This window comes from Schistocerca nitens, chromosome 9 (genome assembly GCF_023898315.1).
Source record: "Schistocerca nitens isolate TAMUIC-IGC-003100 chromosome 9, iqSchNite1.1, whole genome shotgun sequence".
Lineage (NCBI taxonomy): Eukaryota > Metazoa > Arthropoda > Insecta > Orthoptera > Acrididae > Schistocerca > Schistocerca nitens.
The window spans coordinates 199380957-199393584 of record NC_064622.1 but is presented as its reverse complement, the minus strand read 5'-3'; the positions used below and the strand labels follow the sequence as shown (position 1 = coordinate 199393584).

The following is a 12628-nucleotide window of genomic DNA, read 5'->3' as shown; positions in this document are numbered from 1 at the left end:
CACTGGCCTTCCCCTGCCGCACCGCTTCGCGGACCAACGCCGCATAAAGAGGAGAAACACTGGGATGCCACATCCAAGGTATCACCATCCAATTCACGACTTCGTTCTCAGTAATTAAACGGGCCGCTTCACGATGCACATTTCCAGTCAACTGCGCGAGACAGCGACACGAGATACACACCGCCAGGGGTAATCAGACGCCGCCGCTGCCGCAGCAGAAGGCTTCACAAACGACACTGCTGCCGCTGTCCCAGCCAGAACAATCCAGTAAGGAAACCATTGTACAAATCTTCAATAAAAGTTCTCTTATGTAAAAATGCTGTCTCATTGTACCTCATACCTGAGCCAAGGAAGAACCCACCCTGCCCACATGTTGTTAAGAGAGAAAAAGTAATTTACTTAATATTTTTAACCCTGACATAATGCTTTATGATCAAATGCCCTTTGCAGTAATGCTCATCCTGACAATTGACTACCATCAAAAGAGATAACCCAGTTACACAACATCCTGTCATCGTGTCGCCACATTGTATACCATCATTCGTCGCTCCACACAACGTTTTTCCACCGTCCATTCGTCGAATGTTTACGCTCCTTACGCCAAGCGAGGCGTCAAATGGTTCGAATGGATCTGAGCACTATGGGACTCAACATCTGAGGTCATCAGTCCCCTAGAACTTAGAACTACCTAAACCTAACTAACCGAAGGACATCACACACATCCATGCCCGAAGCAGGATTCGAACCTGAGACTGTAGCAGTCACGCGGTTCCAGACTGAAGCGCCTAGAACCGCTCGGCCACACTGGCCGGCAGCGAGGCGTCAATTGGCATTTAATGGCCTGATGTGTGGCGTATGAGCAGCCGCTCGACCATGAAATCAATGAATTCTTATCCCCCGCCCAACTGTCGTAGTACTTTCAGTGGATACTGATGAAGTCTGGAATTCCTGTGTGGTGGTCCGGATAGACGTCTGCCTATTAGACATTACGAACTTCCTCAACTGTCGGCGGTCTCTGACAGTCAACAGACAAGGTCGGCCCATACGCTTTTGTGCTGTAAGTGCCCCTAGACGTTCCCCCTTTAGTATCACATCGGAAACAGTGGACCTACGGATCTTTCGGTGTGTGAAAATCTCGCTTAAGACGGTTGACACAAGTGACACCCAACCACCTGGCCACGTTCGAAGTCCGTGAGTTCTGCTCTCTCACGGTATCTAATGACTACTGATGTCGCTGATATGGAGTACCTGGCAGTAAGTGGCAGCGCAATGCACCTAATATGAAAAACGTATGTTTTTGGGGTTGTCCGTATACTTCTGATCAAATAGTGTACCTACTGTCCAATGTCGTCACTCTTTGTACTAAGTCGATCATCGCTTGGCAATGACTACTGAAAAGCGTGCCTTATGAAGTGCTGATCGATCCCTTGTACCACATTGTATTTGACTCCATACGCACAGTCATTGTGCTTACTGGACTGTCGATAGCACTTAGAAACTAAAAATTTACTGCTTCCGCTGATTTCATTCCACTTTTACAACGACTCTCCGCAATGTTCACTGGTCACTGTCTGTCACTACAAGAGGTCTGTCAGGACTTGGTTAATGGTGGTCGATCCGTCACTTTCTCACAGTCACATCGATTGGGCAGCTTAGGAGTTTGAATGTCTCTGCCCGAATTGTCAAACAGATGAGATCCACTTACTAGTTACATGCCAAATCATTGAGCTCATTCTGTTTTTTCTGCATCGCTATTGACTATGCAGTTCGCCAAGGCTAGGGCCTTGCTTATTGTGACATCTAGTGGTTAGTGCTATGTTATCGTCGATGCTGCAATACATTACATGGGGGCTTAATTGAAAAGAAAAGGCCAATATTAATGAATAAAAGCAATAATTTTACTAGCTGTGTGATCGGTTACGAAGTCTCGTAACCGGTTGGCCCCGACTATTATCAGCATGCAATCTGACTGCACGAAACAAAATAAAGAATGACAAGGAATTTCCTTTACCACAATTGCTTAATTAAGTCCCCTGCAACTATAAAAGCTACGTAACAACAAAGCACAAGTGTAACTGTTCTGTGTGTGGCAGTGTGACTCAACGTACATGTATTTGGCTCGGTTCTTTCTCAATACGACAAAATATTTTAAACACCATTTACAATGAAGTAATTGAAAAACCAGAAATACTATAATTGCACATAGAAAGCAGAATTACAAATCTAATAAATGAACACGAGCCACATGCTTTGTTGACTGTACGTTTGAGAAAGAGGGATTGTTATTAAAGAAAACTGTAATACCTTTTTACATCATTATATATTGACGAAAATATTCCATTACACCAGTCTAGCATCATAGATGCAAAGCCCATCTCCTTTCTCAAATATATTCTGACAATTGCATCTTCGTCCAGCTATACATTACACCAACCGAACAGTACAACATTTCAGTCAACACTCAGATCATCTACTCTCTCGCCCAACAGAACAACGAGTGCTCTCGACATCCTCTGAACTACTACTGCGCCCAGTGGAGGCGGCGGAATAATAATCTTTGGCGCAATCTCTGGCGCTGTGACTCAGTGTAGCCATCTTTCAACATTGAGGTGCCCAGAAGCATTTGAACAAATAGTGCATTTCTCACTACAGTTACAGAATTAGGTGTGTGTTTTTCCACCTACGGCCGGTTGGTGTGGCCAAGCGGTTATAGGCGCTCCAGTCTGGAACCGTGCGACCGCTACAATCGCAGGTTCGAATCCTGCCTCAGGCGTGGATGTGTGTGATGTCCTTAGGTTAGTTAGGTTTTAAGTAGTTCCAAGTTCTAGGGGACTGATGACCTCAGATGTTAAGCCCCATAGTGCTCAGAGCCATTTCCATCTACGTTTTCGTATACAATCGAACACTATTGAGTTGCTGTTGTGAACTGTACTATGAGGATTAAAATATCGGTGAGTGGAGTACAAAGCAATGACATACATGTTCCTGAAGACACGATGTAATGAAATAATTGCAGCCATCTGATGGCCGCACATCCAAAGCAAGAGAGTAAGAAGTTACATTCAACAGCTGACATGCAGATTCGCTCTCTACCAGATTCGAATTTAGAAGGTCCGAGACTGTTTACTTACGAGAGTTATGAAGTATCCGATGTCGAAAAAGACACAGCTAACCGTACCGCACTTCACGTCTAAAGTGGTTCTTACCCTCACTTTAGTTTTTATCTGAGAGGACCGGAGGCTCGTCGAACATAAGAGTTAGCTGTATCCATCCAGCTTCCTTTGATAGGTGCCACTCAGCAACCTGAAGACGTCGGAGGAACTTGGCGCTGCCTGGAGGGTGCAGTAGGGGGAGGAGGGGGGCTGGAGATGGGGAGGTATAGCAGCCGCGGATGGGATTTGCGAGCAAGAATCGCGCCAGGTCTGAGGGCTTAGCGGGGGCTTTAATCCGGGCCACTCCCGGGGATCGAGAGCGCAAAACCACTTCTGGCGGGAGTGCCGGAGTGCCGGCTTAGCCCGCGCGGATCTCGGCTCGTATTTCGCCGGCTACCTCCGCACAGGTACACTGTACTACGAGGAAACGCGGCGGCCGCGGCCGCTATATCCAAGCAGAGGCGCGGCCGCTCCGGCGGCGGTGGGCGTTTAACACAGCTGCTGCTGTTGGGAGTACCTGCCGTAAATCGGTCTCGAATAATAACTCTGCATGGTAAATGAGGGTAGCGAACTGTCAGACTTTTGTGAGGTACTGAAATTCTTGAAAGAAGCCACAGGTACATCTGCACCTGCATATTTCTACGAGTTTTTGTGCAGTGCATGGTGCAAATGCCGCTTCAATAAGGAATGTCTGATAAAACCGAAAGCTATGCCTACTATCAGGGTCAAGTGGCTATATTTAGGGTGGTTGCTACTTCAGGGTATGGATTTTCTCTCTTGCTTGTTGCTGCACGGTGCAGCCCTCTTTATGAGCAGTAGCCAGGGTCATTGAGAGTTTGGTGTCAGTGCTATTAACGTTTCGCTGACCAGATATTTTTGCATTGTGGTTAAGATAAGACGTTTTCTACAGAGTTCAGTAGGAACTTTTCCCTCAAGCCAGCTAAGACGTACTTCCACAGTGTTTCGTATGAGCCGGTAGCTTGAAGCATGCTCAATCTAATTGATAATATTGTCGTCCATCGTTCACTGAACGATTAGGTCGTGCTTAAAGAGAGGTAATGAATAGACCCTAATAGCGGGTAGTAATATGTTTCACTATTTCTGGTGCCGGAAATTTAAGGTAAGTGTATACAAACAGACGATCTGAATTCAAGATGCAACCTATCCAGTATTTTAGAGACAAATATGATGGACCATTGATGGGAAGGTCATGCTACAGAGTCGTGACAGTGGAAGTGACTGCAGATATTACGGTATATTGATAATTTTTACTTATGGACCGCCTGACAGCAACTGAATAATACACAATTTTAGTGCCATACGCGTTTCGCCTTTATTTTCGGCAAGGCACCATCAGTGGCCTGGAATATGTACATATGTTAGCTATTTAATTTGCATTTTTGTCACTGTGCCTATAGCTTATAAACAGTTCTGGTGGTTGGTATTTCCTATTAAGTAGTAATGTTTTGAACTGTACTTACAGGTTGCGTGGGCAATTTCTTACATTTTACGCTCCTGTTGCATTTTTGGTGTTGTTATTCTTCTTATGAACGCCAATTTGCGGTTTTTTCCCACATTCCACAGCACTATGAACTGAACGCTTGTTTTAATGCAATGATTTGGTTTCTGTTGCCGACGGTCTATAAGTAAAAATTATCAATATACCCTAATATTACACGCAACTGAGGAAGACAGGACTACAAAAGTTGAAGATGACTGCAGATAGTTTCAAAGTATTGGATATATATCCTTATTAACCTCTAGTTTTCTCATTTATGTGTGTTTTTCCTGAGTAATCTTTTTTTTTTCCTGAGTAATCTGCGGAAAACACTGGTAATGCCTCGGAAACTACAACAGCGCCTTATTACCGACTGCAGGTACTGGAATGGAAGAAACAGCGGCTTCTACCTTTGAGATCAGCTCGCCTCCTCTACTGCAACCATCAAACCCAACACCAAGACCAAGGCAAGGCGCTAGTTTTGACGTCATTTCTCTTGAAAAAAGGTATTGGATCAGCTCCCAGCTATACGGAAAAAAGAAATAGCGCAGCAAGACTACAAGAAAGACACCACTTTCAACAAAACCTACTCCAACATCTTCACGTGATGCATCTGATAGAACTTCAACAGCTGGGGTTACCGAACGTAATCTGTTCGTACGAAAGGGCTAGAGAGCATGAAACGGCAGGATCACGTCAGGAAAACTCCGATTCAAGGCGTGAAGGAAACATCTTGAGTGGCGCATGAGCTGAAAAATGGTTCAAATGGCTCTGAGCACTATGGGACTTAACAGCTGAGGTAATCAGTCCCCTAGAACTTAGAACTACTTAAACCTAGCTAACCTAAGGACATCACACACACATCCATGCCCGAGGCAGTATTCGAACCTGCGACCATAGCGGTCGCGCGGTTCCAGACCGTAGAGCCTAGAACCGCCCGGCCACTCCGGCCGGCGCATGAGCTCAACATGAACAGGTCGAGTAGCAGTGGGAACACTCCTACTCTGCCACCTGTGGTTAAGTGATACTTATAAAGAGACCTGGATTAAGTGCATCGGTTGCTATTGGTAGTGTTATGAGATCTGTCCAGTTGTCGTCAGTGATACATGGAAAGACTTTTGTGCCAAAGACCGCAAAGACAACTTTTCTCTTTATGTGGCTGAGGAGTATCCGACGATTATGCAGCAGTCTTGAGTTTTGAAACAAACTCTTGGTGCGAATAATGACTGTGTTAATCATCCATTAACCTTTAGGATTTATTTACACCCTGCAATTAGGAAACCCGAAAATCTAAGGTTAGGAGTCATATTTACTAGTGGTAAAAATTACACCTTTTAATTCTTTGTCTTGCTTTTACCGAGTGAAGAAATAATCGAAAGAGTTTCTTGCGAGGGTAGTATTTACATAATCCCAAGTAACAACACAGCACATATTTCATTATTTAAAGACTGCTAATGTACTGGTAGTCTCATATTTAAGAACAGTAACCGATAATAGGACACTTTCCCAGTTACTTTGTTACTTAGCTGATTCTGTTGCAGGCCTCGTTATCATCTTTCCAATGGTGTGACGGCCTTGGATGTTTCCTACGTGAGATAATCAAAACTTTCTAGGGTTGTAGATGTTCGTTGGCTCACTAACTACAAAATTAAAAAGAAAATACCCACTTTCAACTTTTTTGAGCTGAAACTCTTCAACAGATTGATTGGCAAAATTTACATCTCTAGGTTGGTTGGTTGGTTGTTTTGCAGGAAGAGACCAAACATCGAGGTCATCGGTCTCATCGGATTAGGGAACGACGGGGAAGGAAGTTGGCCGTGCCCTTTAAGAGGAACCATCCCGGCATTTGCCTGGAGCGATTTAGGAAAATCACGGAAAACCTAAATCAGGATGGCCGCACGCGGGATTGAACCACATCTCTACGCTTCCAAACTCTAACTCCATAAAAAAGACAACTACTCTTTACAAATGGTACCACATGACGTCTTCTACGACATATGAAACGTAACTGTTCTAAACTGCTTTTCACCGTTCTCCCCGCCAAGTGCAAGGAAGGAGAATAGAGATTTCATACAAAAGAAAAAAAAAAACTTAACTGTTTACGACTCTGGTAAGGACTTCATTTAAATTGATGATGTACTATTAACGAAAATGAGAAAATAAATTTTGAATATTTTAATGCTAATGAGGCCATATTAACGTAATCACATAAAATACAAACTGCAATGCGTGATCCGTGGAATTTTGGTGAACACTGCTTTATATAAGGTTCTTCAGTTACAAATTAAAATATCGATGCCCACTGGTATGAGAGTTCATTACGTCCCAGTGACGAAGAGTACTCAGAACAGTGTGTCGGAGAAGTTGCCGTATCCCTACACTATGTTGTGCTCCAGAGTATTTAGAAATAAAATGTACTCAGCGGATCGTTACGGCCACACTCTTATCACAGACAGTTATCTATGCATCCTAACGTCTTCCACATCTTCTGTAGCATTCAGGAGTTATACTTCGAATACCTACCACAGTTCTTCAATAGTCTTGCACCGTCGTTGAACCACAAAGGACTTGGTCATTCCGTTTGACTGCTATGCGTGGTAGAGTCCAGGTTGCCACATAGCCATAACGATGGGGCTGGCGAAGTTGCTGCACTACACACAATACAGCGACTTCTAAATTGTTCATCGACGATCTCTAGAACTTGAATAGCACAGTTTGCTGCACTTCGGTCTGCTACTACTCCTCTTTGTTCGCTATTGCCTTGTCTTCGAGATGAGACATTTACCACGTTTTCTAAATGGTCGCATTAGAATTTCCAAATATGCAATCTCCAAACTATAAACATTGATTAAGATAAGGCGTTTACTTCAAGTATTTCTGTTCAATTAAGTAATTCCGTTCAATTCGTTTTTAATTCTGGTTTTGCGCAGATGAAATGTGAGAAAGTCATCCCTGAACGACACAGTCTCCTTTCATCGATATCTAATTGCGCTTTTTCTTCTGGAATTACATTACGCTTAATACCTGCTGCTACTGTCGTAGTTCTAAAAGAGACGAATTCAACGGATTTACAGTTTTGAAATTCCGATTACTACCTCGGCAGTAATTACGATATTTACGACTTAAGATTTCTGTTCTGTTTTGAACATGAAACCGATTGTTGTGTTTCGCGGAAAGTCTCGTTGTTGTGCGGAACTGTTGCGAGAAGTTGATGTGGCGTTCGAACCAAGTAAGCATATACCTAAAGGACGTTAGCGAGGAAAAATATCGATATGAAAGGGGTATAGATGAAATGCCTCGTTCGACTGTCTGTTTGTTCACACATGTCGAGTGTTGCTTGGTTCGAAAAAATGAATACCTTTCACGAACTGAGAAAACCTAGACATTCTACTTCTTTGCGGAGAATGCAGGAGGAACACTAAGAAAACAGTTGAGTTCTAAACACAAAGCTATGTCGACGATGTCATATAAGAATGACAGCGAATTTTCACAAATTTTTCATTACAGGGTCACTGTAATAGGCCTGCTACGCAAACGATGAGGAGCGTTCCTACATCGAATAGAACAAATGAAACGCTGTTCTGACAGCTCTTGCATACAATGCATATGTTAGCTCCAGAGGTACTGCGCTTGCATCAGAAATAAGTCACATCACCGTTGCTCCAAAGCGATGTCCATAGTTTTGGAGCTCTGCAGAAACACTCGTGGCCGATGGTGTGCTTTGACGAAGGGAGGCACGCCTGGGTGAGCAATCTTGGTTCCATATGCAACCCTTTTCCGTGCAGATATTGGCCGCCTTGGCTCACAGCATCAATAGCTATAGCGATTACTTTCGAAATAATAGTTTGCTTACTGTTTAGGGTTCTATATGTCAATTGTTAAAAACGGATTCCTTACAGATCACTTTGATATCAGTCTGACTGTGTATCCTACTGTCAAAAACCATTTTTCTGACTTACAGGTTAACGTACCCGTCAATCAGGCCGTTGTGCGCGTAAATTCAAACGGCCAAACATGTGCTTCCTTTGGTCTGCTAAAGACAAGCCAGGGAGTTAAGTTGGGAATGGAGGGGTGGGCAGGACCAGGAGCCTCGTGCCCTGTCATCCACGCTATGACAAAGCTGTCAATTTCATGATTATTTCTCAGCGTGAGAAATTGTCAATCAGGCCGTTGTGCGCGTAAATTCAAACGGCCAATGTGCTTCCTTTGGTCTGCTAAAGACAAGCCGGGGAGTTAGGTTGGGAATGGGGGGGGCTGGGCAGGACCAGGAGCCTCGTGCCCTGTCATCCACGCTATGACAAAGCTGTCAATTTCATGATTATTTCTCAGCGTGAGAAATTGTCAATCAGGCCGTTGTGCGCGTAAATTCAAACGGCCAATGTGCTTCCTTTGGTCTGCTAAAGACAAGCCGGGGAGTTAGGTTGGGAATGGGGGGGGCTGGGCAGGACCAGGAGCCTCGTGCCCTGTCATCCACGCTATGACAAAGCTGTCAATTTCATGATTATTTCTCAGCGTGAGAAATTGTCAATCAGGCCGTTGTGCGCGTAAATTCAAACGGCCAATGTGCTTCCTTTGGTCTGCTAAAGACAAGCCGGGGAGTTAGGTTGGGAATGGAGGGGTGGGCAGGACCAGGAGCCTCGTGCCCTGTCATCCACGCTATGACAAAGCTGTCAATTTCATGATTATTTCTCAGCGTGAGAAATTGTCAATCAGGCCGTTGTGCGCGTAAATTCAAACGGCCAATGCGACAAAGCTGACAATTTCATGATTATTTCTCAGTGTGAGCTACCCTGCCACACTCTTAGGTTTTCTGTCTCATGGTTTAAATACTGGCTATTGTAGTTAAAACTGACTGCGAGAGCGAAAAATACGCCGCAGATTTTCACAGTAACGCATTTACTTTCCCGCGGTTTTGTTTTAATAGAGAACATCCACATTCTTGTTCAGAAAAATATAGCATATATCTGTCCATATTTTCGTTAGATTATCGTGTAAAAATATTAAGTAAATCGATTAAGAACATCTAGACTTTTTATTAACAACAGAAGAAGCATGTCTGTCGAGACATCTGTTTGACTATTGTGTATTAGTGTGAAGTAAATTGAACAAGAACTTCTCGGTATTTTCGGTAACAACGCATATACAGTGTGTCCCAACTAATCTTTTCACCGCCAATACCTCTCGATCCACAATAGATACTGACACACGGCTTTCACAGGTGTCAGTGTACGGCCAGGTATCACGATAGTAAATACTATGAGACACACTAAATCGTGTGCAAATAATGGTTTCAACAGAAACTTATGTGTTTTTTCTTAAATGAATACCCCTTATTATTCTATACGCCATCAAATCACAATAGTGAGAAATCACAATAATAATGGCGTTGGTCGTATCACAATACGTCAGTCACATCACGAGAAACTGGAACACGAAGTTGACTGAGAAATGAAAGACACGTGTCGCAGATGCACCGCTCCCGATGCAAGTATGATCCGGACATTGCTCGTAATCGCGATTTGATTGACGTACGACGATGCGACAAACGCTGTACTTGCATATTGTTATTGTATTGTTAAGTATGTACGTGGTCTGGGAAAGATAGGGATGTCCGATCACCTACCACGAAAGCAAGGACACGGTTTACTCGTATGTGCTTTATTGAACTTTTCGACTGCACTACAGTGGACATAACGGTAACGATATACCGATAACCACTGGCCAAACTAAACAAAATTAATAGCTGTCAAACGAGCGTATGGAGAGATATTTGCTATTTTCTAGTTGGACATCTACTACACGTTGGTACAAGCCACGTACAGGACATGTCACTGAACATCTTTCATGACTGCGACACAACTTAATGGTTACAGATGGTGAAACGCCTGCATAAACGTACAATAGTAAAAACAAACCAAAAATATACGTCTTCTCCATAATATACAAAATGTACTCTGGTATGCAGTCACATGTCTCATAGCCGAAACGCTACAAACTGTGTTCGGCCGAGCGGTCTAAGGCGCTGCAGTCATGGACTGTGCGCCTGGTCCCGGCGGAGGTTCGAGTCCTCCCACGGGCATGGGTGTATGTGTTTGTCCTTAGGATAATTTAGGTTAAGTAGTGAAACTTCCTGGCAGATTACTACTGTGTACCGGACCAAGACTCGAACTCGGGACCTTTGCCTTTCGCGGGCAAGTGCTCTACCTGGTTCGCAGGAGAGCTTCTGTAAAGTTTGGAAGGTAGGAGACGAGGTACTGTCAAAAGTAAAACTGTGAGGACGGGGCGTGAGACGTGCTTGGGTAGCTCAGTTGGTAGAGCACTTGCCCGGGAAAGGCAAAGGTCCCGAGTTCGAGTCTCGGTCCGGCACACAGTTTTAATCTGCCAGGAAGTTTCATATCAGCGCACACTCCGCTGCAGAGTGAAAATCTCATTCTGTAGGTTAAGTAGTGTGTAAGCTTAGGGACTGTTGACCTTAACAGTTAAGTCCCATAAGATTTCACACACATTTGAACAATGATATGGGCCTGTAATTAAGTGGATTACTCCTACTACCTTTCTTGAATACTGGCGTGACCTGTGCAACTTTCCCGTCTTTGGGTACAGATCTTTCACCGAGCGAACGGTTGTATATGATTGTAAAGTATGGAGCTAATGCATCAGCATACTCCAAAAGGAACCTAATTGGTATACAGTCTGGACCAGAAGACTTGCTTTCATTAAGTGATTGAAGTTGCTTTCATACTCCGAGGATACTTACTTCCACGTTACTCATGTTGGCAGCTGTTCTGATTCGAATTCTTGAATATTTACTTCGTCTTCTTCGATGAAGTACTTTCGGAAGGCTGTGTTTAGTAATTCTGCGTTGGCAGCACTGTCATCGATAGTATCTCCATTGCTTTCGCGCAGAGAAGACATTGACTGTGTCTTGCCTCTAGCATACTCCGCATACGATCAGAAAGTTTAAGGATTATTTTGCCAGACATCGAGACAAAGTTTCGTTGTGGAAACTATTATAAGCGTCCGCGCTATATTTAAAATTTCTGTAAAAGATCGCCAATCTTGGGAATTTTGCGACTGTTTAATTTGGCATGTCTGGTTCGTTGTTTCTGCAACAGTGTTCTGACCCGTTTTGTGTACCAGGCAGAATCAGCTGCGTGGTCTGTTAATTTATTTGATATAGATCTCTCCATTGTTGCCGATACTACTTCCTTGAATTAATACCACATCTTGTCTACTCTTATTTTACGAGTATTAATTTGGAAGGAGAGGAGATTGTCTCTCAGGAAGGCAAGTGAGCTTTATCTGCTTTTTTGAATACGTATGTTTTTCGTTTACTTTGGAGGATTTGGGGATTACAATATTGAGTCTCCCTGCGACAAGCCTGTGTTCACTAATCCCGATATCCCTTTTGATGCTCCTTATTAACTTAGGATTATTTGCTGCCAAGAGTTCAAGTGTGTTTTCACAACCGTTTACTAATAGCGTGGGCTCATGAACTAACTGCTCGAAATAATTTTCGAAGAATGCGTTTAGCACAATTTCGGATGTTGTTTCATGCGTACCTCCGGAATTAAAATTGTATTTTCGCCAACATATCGAGGGTAAGTTAAAGTCACCACCAACTATCATCGTATGAGTAGGGGACGTGTTTGAAATGACACTCAAGTTTTCTTTGAACCCTTCAGCAACTGTATCATCTGAATTGGGAGATCGATAAAAGGATCCAGTTATTTTATACCGGTTGTCACCGATAACCACTGCCCATACTAACTCAAAGGAACTTCTAACAGCAACAAACTCACCACCGCCAACCGTGTTTAGCCTATCCATTCGCAACACCATTAGGTTCTTCGCAAAAATTTCGGCTGAGCTTATCTCCGGCTTTAGCGAGCTTTCAGTACCTATAGCGCTTGCAAAATGGTTCAAATGGCTCTGAGAAATATGGGACTTAACATCTGAGGTCATCAGTGCCCTAGAT

At 43.6% G+C, this 12628-nt stretch overlaps 1 non-coding gene across 1 annotated transcript; it reads left to right on the top strand.

Annotated features, from left to right (window-relative positions):
• Positions 1-10942: 10942 nt before the first annotated feature.
• On the top strand, positions 10943-11017 carry Trnas-gga (transfer RNA serine (anticodon GGA)). Its single transcript has one exon. It is a non-coding gene; the product is annotated as a tRNA-Ser (tRNA).
• The last annotated feature ends 1611 nt before the right edge of the window (positions 11018-12628 follow it).